Source organism: Delphinus delphis, chromosome 5 (assembly GCF_949987515.2).
Source record: "Delphinus delphis chromosome 5, mDelDel1.2, whole genome shotgun sequence".
Classification (NCBI taxonomy): domain Eukaryota; kingdom Metazoa; phylum Chordata; class Mammalia; order Artiodactyla; family Delphinidae; genus Delphinus; species Delphinus delphis.
Window position 1 is genome coordinate 30,981,683 of NC_082687.1, and position 22,551 is coordinate 31,004,233.

A 22,551-nucleotide genomic window follows, 5' to 3' on the forward strand; every position below is an offset into this window, starting at 1 on the left:
GGCGGGACCAGATTCTTCTTTAGAACCTGCTTAGCAGAACCCCCTTTTGGGTTCATCTCTGGTTCTCGGCACATCCTTAACCACTTAGTTCAACATCGGGGCGGTGGGTGAGCGTATGGAAAAGCGGGTATTTACAGACCTCGCTGCCGCCCTGCGATGAAGGAGCTAGGCTTGGAGTAACCACCGAGGAGGGAAAAGGTCTTGCCTCCGAGGGCGTTCTTGGAGCTGACTGTCTGGGAGGAGAGACAAGTGAGATGTGACCCGCGCCACGCGAGCCCTACGCGTCCTAAGCAGACCACTGCAATTCAGGGTCACGCTCACGGTCACTGGTGGCTTCAGAGCCCGAGTAGCCTTAGGCTTAACCCCCAGGTCTTCTAGCCTCGCTTTGCAAATGAACCAGTAACAATCATATGCGTCACAGATAAGGGGCTGTCTCTGTGGTTTGATTTCAGATATTTCCAACCTAAAAATAATTTCCCTTGGTCCATCTTTGGAGGCTGAAATGCCACCGTTTGTGGCTTGTTCCTTAGAGGTAAGCAGGGCCCTCCTCCCTAGGTCTCTTATGAAAGGTGAATCTTCCTCAGAGGAAGAACTCCTCAAGCCATACACAGCTTCTAGTACAAAGAAAGGGTTCTCCGTTAAGTGCCTCAGGCTTCTGGTGGGAACAAAAGAGAACGAAAAGAGGATGGGGGTATCTGAGTGGGGAGGGGGACCGAAACAAGGAAGAAAGAAGAGAAGGGAGGCGGAGGCTGTAGCTCTGGCGTGACAGTAGCAGGTAAAGCGTTACCCACGCCCTGCAGTGGGGCTTCTCTGACTGTGCGGACCTGGAGTGCTGCCCGGGCCTGGCCCCTGCGGAGCAGAAGGGAACTGGGGCCCCAGGAGAGAGCTCTAGAGCTCTGGATATGCACTGTGCCGATTTCTGAAACCGCTCTGACCTGCATGAGTAATTCTAGCACAGGTCCCAGTAACTGATTTTTAGCAGAAAGGGCTGGTGCTGGGAGTCAGTAATACCGTCCGTCTACCTGGGAAGACAGAGCGCAGGAAAGACTCAGCAGGAGAGGCAGCAGGAAGGGCTCCAAGCTTTGGACCCCGGCCAGGGACTCCTCCGCTCAGCAGGCCCTCAAGCCCAAATACACAGCCAGGTCGCTGTTTGCCAGTGATCCTGAGGTTCAGAGAGCCGAGAGCCACGTGCCAATGGCCCTCAGCCCGCCTCATCCCCCATCTGCTCCTCTGCATGGGCAGCCCTCACTGGGAGGCCTCTTGGCCAGAAATCCGGGCTGATTCTCCTGCAGCTGTGGAGTGGATGCAGAGGGCGATAGTGTTAGCCCTGAATCACATTCTGGGGCAGCCGATGTTGTCCGCCCATTCTGGGCAGGGCACAGACACTGCCCAGGGGGCCGGAGTCCAGGCCACCCGCTGGCTCTCTGAGAGCCCCTGAGCTTGTTGCCAGCTGCGTGGCCAATTGGGTCTGATGGTTGGTGCTGCTTCATGTTGAGGCGACCATAGTGCGAAGCTTTTTTGCACTCACATGGTAACTTTTTTTTTTTTTTGCGGTACGCGGGCCTCTCACTGTTGTGGCCTCTCCCGTTGCGGAGCACAGGCTCCGGACGCGCAGGCTCAGCGGCCATGGCTCACGGGCCCAGCCGCTCCGCGGCATGTGGGATCTTCCTGGACCGGGGCACGAACCCACGTCCCCTGCATCGGCAGGCGGATTCTCAACCACTGCGCCACCAGGGAAGCCCACATGGTAACTTTAAAGTCAGTATTCTGCTGGAGAAAAAGCAGAAAACAAATAAAACTGCTTTCCAGAACCATCCCCTGCCTTCTGCTATCACTATTCCACCTTAATTATCTGTGATACATCAAAAAGGAGTGGGACTCAACGGACATGCTAATGAACAACTTCCTCCGTCACCATCAGACCTGGGTGGGGGGGCAGCATGTACTCTTATGCTGTGAAAGGTAGACAGCTACACAGTGCCGCGAGCCGATAAATGCGAAATCCACAGCCTGCTCCGCCCCCCTCCCCTCCCCGCGACAGTACCCGATGCACAGCAAGAGCTGAATTAATGAGTTCATCATCAGGGTCAGCTCAGAACGGGGCAGACTTCTCAACAACCGGTTCCAGGAAAAGCAGGCGGGAGTTGTCCCCTTCCTGACCTCAGAAGAACATTTGATAAACTGTTGATTCCTTTGGTTATGTATGAGTTAAGACATGCATATAAATGAGCGTATATTTATGAGCTCATAGTTGGTACACATATTACATTTTATCGATATGAAACACGCATTTCATTCTAGAGGCAGCTAACCTGGGTTAGAAGTGAGGTTCTGGGATGCTGTTCGAACTTGCGTTCCTGAAGGCCTAGCGGTCCCATGAAAGGATGGTCCTTCCAACCACAGGCTGTAGCTCTGCTGAGTTCATCAAACCACCTCCTTTTATAGATGAGGAAACGGAGGCCGAGAGCAGCAGGCCCCCCATGCTTTGTCACCCAGCGTGAGATGGCGGGGAGTACCAGTGTTCAGAATTCACGGGCTTCTAGCCAGTTCTCTTTCTCTGCTGCGCTCCACAGGATCTGCATTTCTAAGAGCCTCCCAAGCCAGGCAAGGACTTTTTGTCACTCTCTTTAAAGCATGTTGTAATTAACAACCCACATTTCCTCTTCTCTATAATTCCACATGGGGATTATAAGCCATCCTATGTTATTCTGTAGCTGGATCATGCTGGCTTCTTATTACACTGAAATGTTTCCATTAAGTATATTGGACTCGTATAGTATTTATTTTAAACGGGCCTCTGGGAGATGAGGTAGTGCTTAGATTAGGGGCTTAGATGGTTTAAATGAGGACAAAGACCCTGGGTAAACCTGCAAAGCAGGCCAGCAAGCTTGGTGTGCAGGTAAAGGAACTTATTACAAGGTGTCAATAGATTCACGAGTACGATTATAGACTAAATGAACCGTATTTCTGACACATGTAGCTCCTACAGGTCCACAAACACCTATTTTAAACCTCTGGGGCCAAATGTGTCTTGAAAGTCAGATATTTCAGGTTTTAGAAGTCAGGTAATAGGATGTATCTACCATGCATTAATAACATCTCCAGAAAAGTCTGGGACAGCAGCCTATAATCAAGCACTTTAATTGTTCTGCAATTAAATATGGGACTGTTCACTACTGATGGGATAAAGAAAGACTATATAAATAGTCTTATGTCAGTTCAGGTCCAGTTTTGCCCCCAAAATTAGCTTGTCACAACTTACCAAATAAACCTCACCAAAAAAAAACCCAAACAAAAACCCCAAACCCTATCTTCAATGCTTTATGAAGTTCAGGGATCAGGGATTATAGAACTATCATAATTTAAATATATAAATATACTGATCAATAAGAGATAAATTTATTAAACAAGTTCCAATATTTAATGTACTTTGCTGCTGTTATATATTTTCTTAATCAGTCGCTAGATACAAAGGCAACCATAAATAGCATTCCAGAATTCCTAACATTTTAAGGGCTCTTGACTGTGCTTGGTGGAGCCCTAATCCCAGCTTGGCCCTGGAGCCCCGCCCTGTGGGACCACCTCCCTCCCCAGTACACAGGTACATCTGAGGGGTGAGGGGACCAGCTAGGACCTAAGGCAAGACCTGATTAGGAAAGGCTCTATCCTTTAGGGTAGGTGTTCCAATCTTATTAATAAGTGGATCCCCTCCCTTTTTTTACAACTTTTTTTTTTCTGATGTGGACAATTTTTAAAGTCTTTATTGAGTTTGTTACAATACTGCTTCTGTTTTATGTTTTGGTTTTTTGGCCCTGAGGCATGTGGGATCTTAACCCCCCAACCAAGGATGGAACCCACACCCCCTGCTTTGGAAGGCAAAGTCTTAACCACTGGACCACCAGGGAAGACCCTAGGTGGACCCCTTTTTAATTGTACAGGCTCTGGAACTAGATAGCTGGGTTAAAATTCTTGCTCTGCTATTTACCTCTTGTGAGACCTCAGGCAAGTCATTTTATCTCTTCTTACTTTGGCATCCTCCTCATTTATAAATGGGAGTAATAATAGTCATAGGAATATGGTAGGGACTAAATCAGTTAATTCAATTAAAACTCTTAGAGGAGTACCAGGCACATGGTAATCTCTGAGGAGATGTTGGCTATTATTATTATTATCACTATCAGTTTACATGTCTGTGGTACACAGAATAATGCCACCCCCCCAAAGATGTCCACACCCTAGTCCCCATAACCAGTTACAGAATATACTGCAACACACCCCAGAATATGAGTTCGTAGATGTGACTATGTTTAGGACTTTTAGATGAGGAGTTATCTTGGATTATCCAAGTGTTCCCAATCGAATCCCATGAATTCTTAAAAGGAGAAAACTTTTCCTGGCTGTGGTAACAGAAAGAGATGTGATAAACAAAACAGAGGCAGAGAAAAGCTACACTGCTGACTTTGAAGATGAAGGAAGAGGCCACAGACAAGATACAGTGTATCCATAGAATTAAAGATCATTGGGCCACACACAGAATGAAGTTCTGACACCTGCTACAATAAGGATGAACCTTGAAAACGTTATGTTAAGTGAAAGCAGCCAGATACAAAAGGCCACGTATTGCAAGAGTGCATGTGTGTGAAATGTCTAGAATAGGCAAATCCATGGGGACAGAAAGCAGACTGCTGGTTGCAAGGGGCTGGCTTGAGGGAGGGGAGGGGGAGTGACTGTTCAAAGGGTATGGGATATTTTCTTTTGAGAGAGACAGAGAGAGAGACAGAGAGAGAGAGACTGAGTGCTATTTACTGGCACCAAACAAACAAGGAAAGTGCCACAAACATCAAGAAGTGAGAGCTACAAAAAGAAACAGAAGATGCTGTTGGAGCTGAGTGGGGTTTCTAACCCCGCATCACCTGTCCCTGTTCCCCCAAAGCCACAGAGAGGAGAGATGGCCAAATAATGAAATCCTGAGGATTCTCATTAATACGCTCCAGCTTCAAGAGAAACAGATTGAGGGGAGTGAGTAAGCAGTTCCAGGAAAAGGTCTTCAGAGAAGAGGCCACAATGCTTGACCCTGGGCCTTGGACTGAGGCTGGAAGCGCTCCCAGGTCGGTGTGTTGTGTTGCAGAAACCAGCTGAAACCCAGGCGAGTGCGCTACACCCTTGGTTGGATGGACCAGGCTTTGGGTGAAAGATAGTTCTCTGCATCTCAGAAAGGAGTGAAACCTTGGGTCCTAAGCAAGGACTCCACCCAGGCCCAGCTGAATTGTCCCTCTTCCTTATCCCCACACCTTTAAGCTACAGAAAATAACACCTAGTCCTCAAACTGCCATTTCGAGTGGAGAAGAGAAAAGGTTCTATATGAGGCAGGGAGGATGTTGAGGAAAATTCACCTACACTGTATTCTGTTGAAGCAATAGACAGAATTGCTCATATTAAGCATAAATAAGTTGCAAAGTAATGGCATAGTCACTGTGCAAATAAAATAAGGGAAAAAAGTACATGTGAAACACAGAAGAACAATCCTGTCTGGAAGAACCCAAAACCAAAACGGCAAGCAGGTTCCTTGCACGCACATTGCACTATACAATAACTTAATAAGAACATAGATGAAATAAAATAACATGACAACAAAGTGATATGGAATGGGATATTGAAGAGCTAAAAGGGACAAAATAAAATTTCAAGTAACTATTAGAAACAGAAAGAGATAGTGCAAATAGCTAAAAATTCTATTAATGACAGAGGAACACTTGAAATAATCACAGCAACTGCAAGAGGAAAAAATTAGAAAATAGTTAAGGAGTTTAAAGACAATTCAGTATAAAGATCTTTGACATTCTTGGTAAGAAATGAACAAGCGATAAACAGAAAAAATATTGGAAAACATAGTACAGGAAAACTTTCCTTAAGTGAGGGAGGAGCTGAATCAGCCATCTGAAAGATCACAGGGTATACTAGGCAAAATTTAGATACAAGAAACAGCATTGAGTCATATAATGATAAATCTATTCAACTTCAAAGATAAAGTATTCTTCAGACATCCAGCAGAAAAAGCAAAAGGGAAGAAAATCCAGGGGACTTCAGACTTTTCTCCATCACTTCCCCATGCCAGAGAACAGTAGGGCAACACCTACAGAGGAAAAGAACTGTGAGCTACAAAGTTTTTATCCAGTCAAATCATCATCCATGTATAAAAGCAACAAGGAGAGCATTCTAAAACACGACAGAGCTCAGGGAAAAAAGCCTCCATAAACCTTCTTGAAGAAAGCCTTCCAGACCAGACTCAGAGCCAGACTGTCTGGGTTTGAATCCTGGCTTGCCACTTACTGGTTGTGTAATTCAGGCAAGTTACTTTTTGTGCCTCAGTCTCCTCATCTGTAAGGTAGGGTTAACAATAGTCACCATTTCATTGGGTTGTTTGTGTAGATTTAAAAAATTAATGTGTGTACAGTGCTTGGAATAGTGCCTGGCCCATAGGAAAAGCCATATATACATATGTTCGCTGTAATCAATGTTATATATCATTGTGATGAAGAAATCTATCCCCCCAAGAGATGGACCGCTGGTGAGCATTGAATTAGTTTAAATACAGATCCAAGATAAAACAAAAACAGCAACAACCAAGGGAAGAATGGCTGCAGAACAGAACGTACATGCATAAATCTTGACTAAGCAAACAAAATAAAAACACCCAAAAAATCAAGAGGTGGGAGAGAGTCTAAGTATGCTGGTCACTTAAGCTTTTATAGCAAAATCTTTTAATCCATACTGTCTAAAATTGAAACAAGCAGTTAGAAAACAGCCTCTTAATGGTATTCATGGTCTTTCTTCTTATCCTTAGAGCAATCTCTTATGAATGAGGAAAGATCTATGAATTTCACTATTCCTTTTATTTTCACTTTCGTTTCTTTTGCCTTCTATTCAATCCATGTAAAATTAATTTTTTTTATTTTTAAAGGAAATATAACATGATTCCATTGTTATGAGGTTATTTTTGTTCATCCATCCATTCCTCTGTCCAATTATAGTTTGTAGATAGAGATGTTTGAATTGAGGTTCATTACATATTAGCACTAGTTACTGTTGGGTAATGGAATTTGAGTAATGCATTGTTTTTTTGGCTGTGTTTCTTGAATTTTTATAATATGCATGTATAAAGCCAGTAAAGGTATTATTTTAAAACATATCAATCCTGGGTTTCGGCACCAAAAAAAAAAAAAAAATCAGTTAAACAACCAACTACATAAACAAGTCAATCCTCTCAAACTCTGTAAGGAATGACTCATGTCTATTCAAACACATTTTGTTCTTAAGAGAAGAGATTCTATGTATAATCAAAATCAACCTTTTCATTTTTCGCCAACTATTTTCCACGCTATTACTTAAGCATTAGGGAACAGTTTTGTCAACACCCAACTCGAAATCAAAGCTTATATGGGATGAAAAAGAGTGGCTGTGGGGTGTGGAGTGATTCATAGGAACGTGATTTCCCGTATCAGGGAATAATGATCTCCACCAAGTAGGCTGGGCTTTCCTATAATGTCGAGCAAGAAGGTAGGGCTCATGGGAGCCGCAGGCAGATTTATTTCCCTGCCACTCAGACAACTGTGATAATGATACAATCCTTTGACTAAAGATAATGCTATTGACCTGCCATGGAACCTGCCATAGAGCCTGGAGTCCTGGGTTCAGTAGCTGGCTGATCCTCTGAGCTAATCAGGCAGTCTTCACTGTTCCTTCCCCTCCCTCCCACTTCGTCTTGACCGCTCTCTACTTACACTTTATGGTGATTGTTGTTCTCTCTCCACAAGCCTGTGAGCTCCTTGAGGGCAGAAGCTGCCTTGTTCGCTGCTCCACTCTAACACCTGTGCCTGGCACAGAGCCTGTCTGAGGGTGGGTTCTTGGTGAGTATTTAGTGAATGGGATGAATATTGAATGAGTTATGCATCCTTCTTGCCCAGTCCCTTCTGTCATCAAGCATATACATGTGTGAAGACAAATGACTGGGATAAAGGAGTCTGTCTTCTCACAAGATCATGTGAGACTGAAAACTCTGAGCTTAATCAGCTCCATTACCAAGCTTATCACTGGATGTAGGCAGGGCTCCTTACTACCTCAACAAATTCAGTTTTTCTTTCTTTTTTGGAGGCAACAAAGAAACCAAAGAAGGGTTGATTAAAGAACAATTGGGGGACTTCCCTGGTGGCACAGTGGTTAAGAATCCGCCTCCCATTGCAAGTGACACAGGTTCGAGCCCTGGTCCGGGAAGATCCCACATGCCGTGGAGCAACTAAGCCCGTGCGCCACAACTACTGAGCCTGTGCTCTAGAGCCCGAGAGCCACAACTACTGAAGCCCATGCGCCACATCTACTGAAACCCGTGTGCCTAGAGCCTGTGCTCCACAACAAGAGAAGCCACCGCAATGAGAAGCCTGCGCACCACAACGAAGAGTAGCCCTGCTGGCTGCAACTAGAGAAAGCCTGCGTGTAGCAACGAAGACCAAATGCAGCCAAATAAAAATAAATAAATTTTAAAAAAGGATCAGTCAGTCTGGAATCACCCTTTAAGAGACTTTATAAATCAGCAGAATAATAACTGGCAAAGTATCATTACCTTGGTATCAAGGGTAACAACTTGGAATACTCTTCATGATGTCCCAATCCTAGAAGCCCTGGGTCTCCCTCATGACCTTATATCAACCATTAGGGAGAAAATTAAAGCTCAGTTGTTCACAGAATTACCTTGGCAAATAGCAACAGACATATCAGAAAAAGAAATATTTGGCTTTCTTCAATTCCATTAGATGTAGATCGGGCCCTTTCAAGGAATAAGGCCCTTAATTCCCAGTAGGTCAGATAGCAAAGACCATCTTGTGTTGAGTGTGGTGAATTAATCAGACAAGTGCAGTTAAACAGGGATCTGAGGAGAAAGCTGCGTGTTCCACATTCGTACGAAGCAAGAGATGCAGGGAATGGATCAGTGCCCAGGAGAGGCACAGACAGAAACTGGGCAGTACGCACAAGAGTGGTGGACCTCAGGGGCCTTCAGACAGTGTTTTCTTCCTAATATTTAGACACAGTGCAGACAGTATTTTTTGATGAATGGAAATAAAGAGAAAAAGAAGGGCAGAAAGAAAAGGAACTCCACAAAATACCAAAACTATTGTGTTTCCTGACTTGTATCCAAATTTAAGTCCTGAGATCTCTAGGCAGTCTGCCTTCGGTAAGGGACAATCAGGTGGTATTCTGTAACCTACTTCTAAGAAGTTTTAAATCAATCATTTAGAGATGGACTCACTTCCACTCAGTCTTCCATCTTGTTTTTCTTATTGATAAAAATTTGCTGATGTAGGGTAAGCCTTGCAAATTGCTGAGCAAAAGAAACTATCTTTGATATCGGAAAATTTCCAAACTTTTGAGAAAGCTTGACTGCGTAGGCACACCTGAGGTGGGCTCCTGGTTATTCTGGCGCTTTCCTAGGCAGGAGAGAATCTTTTCTTGGGACTGTGAGGATGGTTACCACTCCTAATAGCAGCCAGGGGCTGGGAGAAAGGGCACCTCCTCTGTTATAAGACCATCCTCACCAACTAAAAGAACCACTGTCCTGTCCTCTTTGACTGCCTTTAAATATATCACCAATAAATTAAAAAACCCATTGCATATCGACTAGAAGTCCTCCCAAGTTCACATGTTAAACTCAGTGGAAAATCGGTTAAAATGCAGAGTCCTGGGCCCCACCTGCCCGAGATCTGGGGTGGGGCCCCGGACTCTGCAGTTTTACAAATTTGACAGATGTCAGCGCTGCGAGCTGCATGATCGGTGAAACTGAGCTGTAGATGCTTACACAAGTTCCCTCTGAGCCAGCAACGGATGGGGCGTTATTAAAACCCGTGAGAAAACTTGAAGAAACACAAAGAAATGGAAGCTCTTTTGAAAGGCTGGTGGTGTATTATGCTGTCTCAACGACATTCACAAGGACTCCAGATGCCATTTATTTGAGATGCTACTTTCTGTGGAGCTTGGTGCCAGACCTTCACGTGGTCCCGCTAATTTTCACAGTCATCAGCAGATGATCCACGTTTTGCAGAAGAGGAAACAGAAACCTAGAGAAATTAGGAAAATTTCCCCAGGCCCTGCAGATCTTAAGGGTTAGAGCCGGAATGCAAGCCCAGGTCCGCACAACCTCAAAGTCCAAGCACGCTCCACCCTGCTGAACTGGCTGAGGGATCACCTGACTTTCGGTGAAAACAACGTCGAGCAGGATGCCCTCTTCCTTTTACCTGCATGCAGGGTCTCCCAGCATCTCTCAGGGTCAATGGCATTTACCTCAAATGTGTTTCTTCTTCTATTTCCCCCTGCAGTGGATGCCACAGGGAGACTTACCCCTCATTTTAGTTAGGCTGCTTAGAATCCCATAAGCTTATATCAGTGTCAGGAAAAAACAAAGCCCTGGAGGGTCCATCTAGAAAGAGATTTAGGGACTTCCCTGGCGGTCCAGTGGTTAGGACTCCCCGCTTCCAATGCAGGGGGCGTGGGTTAGATCCCTGGTGGAGGAACTAAGATCCTGCATGCTGCACAGCGTGGCCAAAAAAAAAAAAAAAGAAAAAGAGAGAGAGAGAGATTTAGCCTCCTTTACCGAGTCTCTTCTGCAACCACTACTTCTCTCAGGCTCCGAGCACTCATGGGTGACGGTGCTCCAGCCTTGGCAGAAGTGTCACAGCCTCAGTCACCAAGGATGCTGAGTTATGACACAGCCAGATATCACTGAAGGGCCCGTGCAATAAACCAATGAGTGGTGTGATGGCAAGGAAGCCAGCTGTTTATGTTCTAGGGACCATAGGCAGTCATCTTTTTCTTTCCCAAAGGAAGAGACTTATGGAGGAGTTAGGGGAACAGCCACGTGAGTACTCAGGGACCAGTAACGGGCCCTTGCTCACTGACCCGGGCGTGGTGGGACCCAGGAGGCCCTCCCTGGTGGGAGGTGTGCCTGGTGGGAGCTGCCGTCAGGGAGGCCCTGGAGACACAGCCTGCATATCATCTTGAAAGCAGCACTTGCAGAAAGAGAAATCTATAAATAGTCTTTTTACTTCCAAAGATGAAAGAGATTAAAGGCGGCCAATGAGAGACATTCTTTTTTCTTACATTCAGTCCATCTGTGCATTTGGTCTCTGAGGGGAACGATACCTGAATATTTATCAGACGAAACATTTGACCACTGCAAGCCCTCTACTCTCTTGCAAGTCGCTTTTCTCTGAATTGTCCATGCAGTGGCCAGGGTGTCTTCATTCAGGTCCATCTCTCCCTTACACCCAGTTTTCAGCCACACATTTCACTGTTTTTTTTGGGGGGGCAGCTTTTTGAAGAGTTAGCATCTCGCACAATTCAGCTCACCACCCGTACTTCTTCCTTGGTTCTGGTTCAGACACTCTGCTCACCAGAGAAAACGTGACTTCAGTTCTCATAATGAATACTTTGTTTTTCTGTCCAGTTCTCCCTCCAGTGTGGGGCACTGTTCCCGTCTCTGTCCATACCGTCGAGTTAGGACTGGCCATGTTCCTATAGTAGGACTCACTCACCCTGCCCCTACTGTATAGTTCCTGAGGCTATGGTGGTCATGGTGCTGAGCTGACCCAGAGTCTCTTCCCTGGAAACTTGGAGAACTGTGTTTCCTCCCAGATGGTGGGAACAGTAACATGTGAACTTAGAGGGTTCTCTACAGCCATATTTTTCTGCTACGTGAACTAGAAAAGCAGAGGAAGCAGGTTACAGAGAGGAAGAGAAGAATGGAATGGAAACAAAGAGAAGAGGAGGAAACAGAGATGGGGAAAGAATCTGGGGCTGTTCAGTCCCTGGCTGAGTCATTCCCTGGCTCAGCCACATTCCTCAATTCAACTTAGCTAGACCCACTGAATCCCAGTAACTTGCATTCAGAGGCGTTCTCTATATATGATTCATCTTCTTTTCCTTCAAGCACTGCAGCGTGAGAATTGTCATAGTCGATTAGGTTGTCCTTGTGGTTTTCCCAGTGTAGGTTCAGAGACAGCCACTGGCACGTTCCTGAAATATTTTACTTTGCCTTAGAATTCATAGCATAACAACAGCAATGAATAATTATGAAGCATCTGTTTACAGTGTTGACTTGATTTGCTGATGATAAAACTGAGGCTTAGTGAGCTGAAGCAAGTTGCCTCAGGTGGGACAGCTAGCAGGTAAGAGACTGAACTAGGATTCTTGATCATCGCAATCAACAAGTCCCCCTTGAGAACTGCTTAATTAGAGATTTGGAGCGGGGAACGTAGCAAGGTATGTTTTTGAAAGTTAAAAGTATAAAAGTTAAAAGTTTTTGAAAATTAAAAGTGTAAAAGAAAAACACACGTATAGTTATCCAATAAATATTTACTATCCACCTATATATCAGAATTAGATTTAGTTACAATTAAAAAATAACACTAATCATGCAGCTTAAACAAGGTCAAGTTTTATTTTTCTCTCCTAGAGTGTTCCCTCTAAGTAAGCTTACCTCATGGACACAGTGGTGGCTGTTGCTGTGTAGGTTTCGTTCTCTTGCATTTGGATGAAAAATCAGGCAGGTTTGCTGGTCACCCAGGTGATACAAGCTCCTCTAATCAATAATGTAAGAGTCCAGTCCCATGTAACAGATAATACTTAGAACTTGGTTCAATATTAAGTTTTCTTTTTCTCCCCTGATGATGACCTGTTGCAGGTGGAAGCTGGCAGCAGGGAAAGGGGATATGTTTTCTCTTCACCTTGTGCTTCTCCTCCATCTCCCCTCCATCCTGTTAACTGTGATTTCTGCTCCCTGTGTAGAGCACAGGGAGAGAGAAGAGATAACATTGGTTAGTTTTTCCTTTTCTGGTGCTACTGTGAGCTCGGTGTTGCCCTCTCTGTGCCTGGGAAGTGTTGAAAGCTGACTCTTGGTTCTCATCTCTATTTTGTGCTTTTGTTTGATATCCCCATCAATGGAGACCTCCGTCTCCTCCGTAGATCACTAATAGAGACAATGCACTCGTCTCCAGTTCGTTGTTACTCCTGCACTTCCTGGCATTTGGCATTATCTCTAACTTACCTCTGCTGCTGTCTGTTCATCCCTCCAGACGGCCTTCTTGGATAAGACTCTGCTTGCTGAACCTCGGCTGCATGGAAAGCAGTCATGCATCTTTCACGCTGACAAAGTCTGTGAGAGCAGAGATCACCCAACACAGCCTCCTCTCCTTCGCTTGTGTGCCTTGAAACTCTTGATCTTGACATTTCTTGGGTGCGAGTCAGACACAGTGGAATGTTTCCTATCCCTGCAGGGGACGTAGATTATGCCTTCGCGGTGCTCCTACTGAAGGCTCTTCACTAATTTTAACACGAGGGGCTGACATCGCAATCCTACCTCCCAGGAGAGGATTGGAATCATAACACACCTAGAGCGTTCTCTGAAAGAATCTCACGACCTCTGCCCTCTCCTTTCCTGGCTTCTCCAATCTCTTCTCTCTCCTCAAGCTAGAGGTGGGTAGGCAGCTCAGGATTGAAACTGGTTTCAACCTCCCACTTCTTTTTGTTCTTTAATTGTTTTATTTTGAAATAATTATGGGTTCACAGGCAATTGCAAAGAAATGTACAGGGAGCTCCCATGCAACCTTCACCTTCAATGTTAATGTCTTGCATAACTGTAAAGAGATATCAAACCCAAGAAACCGACATGGGTACAATCCACAGTGTTTATTCAGATTTCACCACCCAATTGTGTGTGTGTGTGTGTGTGTGTGTGTTTGCCACTCTGTGCAATTTTATCACACGTGTAGTTCCATGTAACCACCAGCACAATCACATACACAACGGCACCATCACCACAAGGTTCTTTCACACCACCCCTTTATAGCACACCCCTTTCTTCTGTTACCCCTAAGCCAGAAACCACTAATCAACGTTCCATCTCTGTAGTTATGTTATTTCATGGGATCACTCAGTACATATCTTTTTGAGATTGTCAGCCATCTCCTTTTTTACAAGTCTTTAAAAAAAAAATGGTCTTACTTTGGAACATTAACATATTGTTTTCGTGCTTCAGCTAAAACGGTGGTAAGAAGAGTCCCATTTTGACATCCTGTTACAAATTGTTTTATTCAAGCTTGAACATATTTTCTACTTTGCATCTTTCTGATGATTCAGCATTTCATTCATTTAACAGATATTTATAGAGTGCCTGGCACGTTACTGTCTTTGATGCTCTTGTCCTGCGTTGGGCTTAATGTTCTCAGGAAAGCAAATAACCCCTAAGGTCTCCTCTTGGCTCTAGGGTTAGTTCCTAGGCTATTGTTCTACAAGTTTTTGATTTTAAGATGCTTTAACTTAAACTTACCAGCACTGAAACTCCTGTACCACTTTCTGCTCAGCCTTAAAAAAATGTCGCTATCCCACTGACTTGCCATTTTACTCCTTAGAATGTTTTAGGATCATCGACAACTGTGAAAGTTTCACTGTGTACCTAGTTCTTCAAATCTCTTTATAAAATGAGTCACCAAGATCAGCCCCTCTTGATCTCTGAGAGCTCCTACTTTTTGCAAAGGAATGTCTCTTTTATTATTACCCGGTTTTCCTATGTTGGAATTAAATTCTTCATCCATTTCAAATAGTCCCTTAATCCCATGGTGACTCAACCGTTCTTTACTCGTTCTTGGTGCGGACACTTGTCAAAGGCAGCTCCAGAGTCTGGAAAATGACTCTCTCCTCTCTTTCCATAGACCCTCAAAGAACTCATCATCAGATCCAGTTCCTCGTATAGATTCCGTCCTTCCTTTGCCTCCATGGGCTGTGCTGATTTGAGCTTTCTGCAGTTCTGTACTTTATTTAACGATTCCACCAGCTTGGCAAGTAGGGAAGGGAGGAACAACCCGTGGATGGTTTCCCAGGGTCCCCTCTGGAGACTTGGAATAAGCCTGACATTGGCAACCTGACTGCTCTGTACCTAACACAGCAGCTTTTGCAACAACTGGTTTCCCATCATGGTCGACAGTTAAGCAATCCTGCCCGTGAATTCATTGGAAATCCTTAGGTGAATCCCATCCTGTCTGGGTGATTTATTGATACGTGTTTTGTCAGTTAAGACTAGAACAATCTGTGCATTGACTACAATTTTGTTGAACGTCCTGACCTGTCTATTTCAAGGGTGCTCATTTCCCTGGTAGAGGGCAAGGCACAGCGCTAGTACAATTTCCCTTCTATTTCCTTTCTCCATTCCTTAGTGCGTTCCATCTACTGCCATCAGTTTCTTGGTTTTATTTTTGACATTCTTCGGGGTTTCTTGCAAGGTGTTCTTTAATGAAGGGGTCCCCAACCCCTGTTAGGAACCAGGCCGCACAGCAGGAGGTGAGCAGTGCCGCTCCCCATCGCTCCCCGTCGCTCGCATTGCCATGTGAACCATCCTCCGCCTTGCCCCCCTCCACCCCCTGTCAGTGGAAAAATTGTCTTTCACGAAACTGGTCCCTGGTGCCAGAAAGGTTGGGGACTGCTGCTCTAGTGAATCATAGAATTTCAGAACTAAAAGGAATGTTAAAATGTGACTTGGTCCAAACGCCCCAGCCTAAAGACGAAAAACTAAATTTTGCAAGAGCTTACGTGACTGGATCTGACCCATTTAGTGGCGTATCCTTCCTTTCTGGTTGTGTGTGCTTATTTTTTGCTATTTATACTCCTATGAAGTTTTGAATAACACAAGTTTCCTTTTTGGCCTTAAAGTGCTATCCTTTTGCTATGAAGAGAGGATATCTGATCCATGCCGTTGGGTGCCCAGCTGACAGCCGCTATTTGGGATCCAGAGGTACCTCCATTCACCCTGTCGTATCTCAAGGTAGTAACCCCTCTGCCCAGCCCTGCCCAGTTCAGGAATCCCTCTGCCTGTTTCCTACAGCGTCTGCTTGACACCCTCTGACAACTTGTTGACTTCTCCACGGACGGAAATTCCTGGTTACAGTGTGTTTCTTTTATAAAACGTTCTGCTTTCCCAAAGGCTGCTCTCTCGGAGCATCTCATTTTGCTGTCGCTATCAGGAGATCTGAGACATGACACATGCAGGGTTTAAGTGGGATGGGATGAGATGGGAAGCCCGTTCCTTTCTTCCTGCAGGGTGTGAAGCGAGCCAGCTTCCTCTGACTCATCATCCTGCTGCCTTATTTTTACAGCTCAAGTGAGGCACAGATTGTCCGCCTCCCTTCCAGCCCTCGTTCTGAACACCACACGCGCATTTAGTGCCATCAGGGAGTCTTCTCTCCACATCTGGTCCGAGTGCCCGTTCCCACTCCTGTGATGTTCCCAGTGGTCATCCCTGGGGCCAGAGGTCCCTGCTTTCTCTCTCTGCCTGTCCGTCCACGCTAGTGCTGGGAGTACCATGAGGGTGAAACCGAACGTGCTCGCCTTTCCTCAATGCTGTCAGCGTGGGGACCACAGCTCCGTGTAAGGGTCCCTGAGGCAGGGCCTAAGTGTTTCCTCTTCTCCTGTATTCTAGCTGTCAGGCACATGGCAAGGCCTCAGTGAGCCCACGGTCATCATCGGCTGTATTCTGTCAGGGTCTCTCTATCTCCACCCTGGTCCCCAGGGTGGGTCTATTGGTTATGCAACAGCCAGAGAGGACTCCAAAAAGTGTACATCCGTCGTATCACTCCTCTGCCCAATGCCCTCCTCCCCCCACGCAGTGACTGCCTCATCCCACTCACTGTGGGGAGGAATGAATTACTGTCCCCATGTTCCCATCCCTGTGGTGTGGTAATAGGACACCCATACCCTGCCACAGCCTGGCCAAGGCCATGGTGTCCTCCCGCCCTGTGAGCCACGGGCTGTGCTCTGGCCATGGGATGGTAGTGGACCTACTCTGTGCTGATGGGTTTGCTCTCCTGCACCTCTGCCATCGCCAGGACGAGGATGGACCCCAGGGGCTGGCGGTGCTGCAGCCTGGGCCCCAGAACGACACACATGGAGGAGGGCTGCCCCAGCCGACGGCCAGATGCACAGAGAAACAGGTGCTCACTGCTGGGCAACCTTAGCTGGGGAGGCTGCTTCGTGGTCCCCGGTGTCCTCTCCAGCGGCCTTTCTGGACTCTCAGCCCCATTCGCTGCATTCCGGCAGCTCCCTCCAGCCTCAGGGCCTTGCGCTTGCAGCGTCTTCCGCTTCTGAAGTATTTTCTTCAACTAGCTGATGGGGTCTCTGGTGGTGATGAGTGCGGTGAAGTATGGGGTGCGGTGGTGAGCCTGGCAGGTGCAGAAGGAGGCTGTTTTAGATGCGGTGGCCTGAGGGGGGACATTTGAGCGGAGAACTGAAGGAGGCAAGCGAACAAGGCGAACAGCATCTCTTACGCACTCTACTCTTCCTCCTACTTTGGGGACTTGGTTCAGCTCTTCTCTTCACCTGGGAAGTCCCTTTCCCTCCTTGTCCTTCCCACACCCTTGTCCTTCTGACCCAGGGCCACATCCTTTCCAGGCTCCGTAGCTTCGTCGGAGGTGGCTGACATCTGCTGTGGCAGATGGCCCTGTGCTCCAGTGGCAACTCCGCTGTTTTCCAGGTGTGTGTTGGGGAAGACCATCTTGAGTTTATAGCCACCTGGTATTATAAGATGTTAGACTGAGAAAAAACGATATTTAGGGAGAATTTAAAAGACGTGTTCAAACTGCCATTCTTCCAGCTTTTCTGAAAACGACTCCTGGATCCAGCCAGGTTGGCAGGATGTGGCGACATGGGTGTCATGGTAGCCTCCCGCCCGCCACTCGGCTACAGCTGAACCGTCCTTTCTTGTGATGTCACCACCCAGGGCTGAAAGTTCATAGAAGACACAGTGGCATCCAACGTGGTCTGGAACCTTCCTACTCACAGAGTGGTCTGAGGACCAAGCACAGTGGCCTCGCCAACACAGGGGAGCTTGGTAGACATGCAGAGACTCAGGTCCACACCAGCCTGTCTGAATCGGTTCCTCCAGTGACCTGGGTGCACCTCAAAGTCTGAGCAGAACCAATTAATTCCTCATTGATGACATCACTCGGAATCCTTTTGCTTTGCAGGTAAATTCCTGTTTAGTTAGTCCCGATGCAATTTGCTCTTCTGAGCATTTTCTTGGCTTTGTTTTTCTGGCAGACATTGTAAATTGTGTCCAGTTTCTTTTCCCCTGGAGGCTGCTAAATCTTTTTTTTTTTTTTACATCTTTATTGGAGTATAATTGCTTTACTATGGTGTGTTAGTTTCTGCTTTATAACAAAGTGAATCAGCTATACATATACATATGTTCTCATATCTCTTCCCTCTTGCGTCTCCCTCCCTCCCACCCCTCCAGGCGGTCACAAAGCACCGAGCTGATCTCCCTGTTCTATGCGGCTGCTTCCCACTAGCTATCTACCTTACGTTTGGTAGTGTATATATGTCCATGCCTCTCTCTCGCTTTGTCACAGCTTACCCTTCCCCCTCCCCATATCCTCAAGTCCATTCTCTAGTAGGTCTATGTCTTTATTCCTGTCTTACCCCTAGGTTCTTCATGACATTTTTTTCCTTAAATTCCATATATATGTGTTAGCATACGGTATTTGTCTTTCTCTTTCTGACTTACTTCACTCTGTATGACAGACTCTAGATCTATCCACCTCATTACAAATAGCTCAATTTCGTTTCTTTTTATGGCTGAGTAATGTTCCATTGTATATATGTGCCACATCTTCTTTATCCATTCATCCGATGATGGACACTTAGGTTGTTTCCATTTCCGGGTTATTGTAAATAGAGCTGCAATGAACATTTTGGTACATGACTCTTTTTGAATTATGGTTTTCTCAGGGTATATGCCAAGTAGTGGGATTGCTAGGTCATATGGTAGTTCTATTTGTAGTTTTTTAAGGAACCTCCATACTGTTCTCCACAGTGGCTGTATCAATTTACATTCCCACCAACAGTGCAAGAGTGTTCCCTTTTCTCCACACCCTCTCCAGAATTTATTGTTTCTAGATTTTTTGATGATGGGCATTCTGACAGGTGTGAGATGATATCTCATTGTAGTTTTGATTTGCATTTCTCTAATGATTAATGAAGTTGAGCATTCTTTCATGCGTTTGTTGGCAATCTGTATATCTTCTTTGCAGAAATGTTTATTTAGGTCTTCTGCCCATTTTTGGATTGGGTTGTTTGTTTTTTTGTTATTGAGCTGCATGAGCTGCTTATAAATTTTGGAGATTAATCCTTTGTCAGTTGCTTCATTTGCAAATATTTTCTCCCATTCTGATGGTTGTCTTTTGGTCTTGTTTATGACTGCTAAATCTTTATCTGCCCTGCCTAGCATAGTGACTTGTACAGAGTGGAGGCATATTTGATGGCATAAATGAATTAATCCACTCCCTGTCTTACTAGAAATAAAAGACTTTCCAAGGCCTGCAGTGGGGTGGTACGCTTGTTTCAGTGGCCTCAGAGTGGGGGAGAAATTGAGAAGTGGCTTTTCTTGTCACCAGACCTGAGGACATGGGCCCTCAGGCCGAGCAGGTGCTGACCGTGAAAGAAGAGAGATGCTTCCGTTCTTGAGGACGAGGGGGAAGCCCACAGCTTTTTGGTGGTTGCCTTTCACACAACCGGAAGCTCTGCACATTACATATTGACCCCTGTGAGCCCCCTCACATGCGCAGTTTGGTCTTTCATGTCGTCAGTTACATACTGATGATTTCAAGCCACGACATCATGCACGGGCCATGTGGACCTGACCGGCCATGAAGGCAGTGCTGTGGCCATGGCTTCCTTTCTCCTCCACGCTGCAGGGGGCCTCTGGACTGCCGTGCCCTGGAACTTCTCTCACCATTTTCTGGGAAGGAGAATGTTCCCGGCCCAAATTCCCCTCCCAAGCCACAGCCTCCCTTGGAGTCCTCGCTTCTTTTCTGCAGGGTCGGGCGGGAGAGCAAAGGCAGCTGGGCTGGCTGAGGCCCTACATAGCTCAGTAGTTCCTGAGGGCGGGAACAGGTCATTTCTCCCTCCCCTTTCCAGAAATCAGCGCCTCTCCGAGCAGCTCGGAGTCTTGGGGCGGGTGGCCTCCTGCCCCAGCCTGTCTGGAGGAGGGTCGAGTGGCTAGGACAAAGGCATGACAGGCAGGCCTGTGCCAGCCTCCTCCTGCCCTGCATAGGCTGGTGCCTCTAAAGTGCCAGGAGCATCGCCTACCTGTCTACTGGGTTTCTTGGACCAGGAGGAGACAGAACTGCAGGAATCATAATGAGCACATATGTGTGTGTGTGTATACACACATGTATGCATATATATTTATTTGTTGTGTGTGTATATGCATATGTATACATAGCCCCCCATCACCCCTGGAATTGAGCTCTGTTTTATATCTTGTGTATGTATTAAAATGCAGCTTTTCAGTTCTTTTTATATAAGAAAGTAGGGAAGTGACTGAGACGGGGGGCTGCTGTACTTTGAAAGCTTGTCCCATCTAAACGTGACCCTGGGGGTTAAACAGCAGATCCAGATAACCTAGCACCTTCCAGGCCTTGGCAGAAAATGGTAAATACGGGCAAACCCAGAGGTATCCTTCTCCACGCCCCCTCAGGAATGCCATCACACTCACCCAGCCTCACCTGCCTCTGGAAACCACTCCTCGCTGTCTTCCCACACGAGAAAGCAGGGAGTGAGGTTCTGGAATCTGTAGCCGACCCAAGCACACCTTTCAGTTTGGGCCACAGTTGGAATCTGCCCAACACGAGATCCAGTTTCCCTTGTCAAGGGGTCGTTACCCTGGGATACTTTTTAGCTGCTCTTCCCACTTCATCCATTATAAGCTACTCCCAGATCTGCTTCTTCAGAGACAGCTGCAAATTTAGAGCATACAGATGTGCGCTCACGTCTTAGATTACTTTTGCCAATGCACATTACCTTCTGTTTATTTAAGTTTCATCTGCCTTCAGGCTGCGCTATCCGCCAAAGTGTTCGAACGCATCTGGAGTTTCTTGCAAATCTCCTTAGTTTGTATTAGCCAGAACAATTGAGAGCCAGCTGAAATCTCTGAGAAGAGATTCAATGACAATTATAGGACAATTGCTCATGTCCTCTCTGACCAGGTAGCAGAGGCAAGGCTGGCCAGGGTGCCAGGTGGGAATGTGCTCAGATCAGCTTGTGCCTCTCTTGATCTCACAGCCCTGGAGAGGCTCCAGGGAGCCCATCGCGGTGTTTGCTTCCGTAAGTGGGACATGTAGATGTCTGTGCTTCAGGCTGGCTTGGAAGCCCCCCTTGCTGGGAGTGTGGGGGAGGTGTGTTACATAAGGCCCTTCTGTCTGAGTTGGTTATCAGAGAAGCGGGAGCAGAAGAGCTGGTAGGAAGTGAGCCAAGGAGGAGGAAGCATGTGCAGCCTGCTTAGATATGTAAAAATACCAGCAACGTTTAATCAAGAGAAGCTGGAGGGAGAACAGGCGTGCGGCTCCAAGGACTCACCCTAAGAGACCAAGCCCTGAACTTGACTGAACCTGAAAGCTGGGATTGAGGGGCTGGGCCAGGATGGAGGCAGCCGCCCTCAAGATCATGGGTAAAGAAAGCAACGAGCGGCCCAAACTGATGGGAGAGGGAAAACAGGGGCTGTTTGCAAAAACCAGATCTCCCTGAGCTCGGCAGGTGCCAGGCTCCTCTGTGTGGGCAGCGTCGGAGTGGATCCCAGAGCGTTTCAACAAGCTAAGCTCGTCAGCTCCAAGCTGTCCCACAGACAGTGGGTGGGAACCCCAAATCATCTCAAACGTTCAGCTTTAGACTGTTTCTCTTAAAAAACATTGAAAAAGCATCAGACCCAAAGGAGTCCTTTCTCTTTGGGCCATTTACCTGTGTAGAAATTGGGCCACTTGTGAGACACAAGTCTGGGTGGGTCAGAAGAGGTGACTTGCAGACCCCCCTTCCCTCTTGGCACCATGCTTGGAAGAGCATCCCTCTTCCGAACTCAAGGATATGTACCATTTTTTCTGTTCCATTTTTAGAAACAGAAGCCAGCAGCACATGAACCCCCCCCCCATCTCTGGACAACTCTATTCTCTTTGTTGGACCTTCTGTTTCCAAGCTGGGTTCGTCAGTTTCATCCACCTGAGAAGCCCGTGTCTAGCAGTCGGACTTGAAGAAGCTCAGGAACCAACGAGAGACAGCGATCATCACCCCCTGCGCCGTCTTGCTCACAAACCACACCCCGCCCTCCCGTCGGCTGCACCTGGGTCTTGCTTCATTCCTTGTGACTGCGGGAAAGACCTACAGTTAAGAATGAGAAGCAAAAGCTATCAGTGTTTGGGGGATCAAATCCAGAGCTACAGACTGGGTCAACCTGACTGGGGAAGAAGTGGGTCCAGGAGAGACCGTCTGGCAAAAGTCCACCTGCTTCGTGGATTTCTTTCCTCTTCTTCCTTCTTCTCTTCCTCCGTCTTCTTCCTCCTCTTCTTTTTTTCTCTTTTTAAAAAATGCTGAGTGGTCGTATTAGTTTGCTAGAGCTGCTGTAGCAAAATACCATAGACTGGGGGCTTAAACAACAGGAATTCATCGTCTCACAGTTCTGGAGGCTAGAAG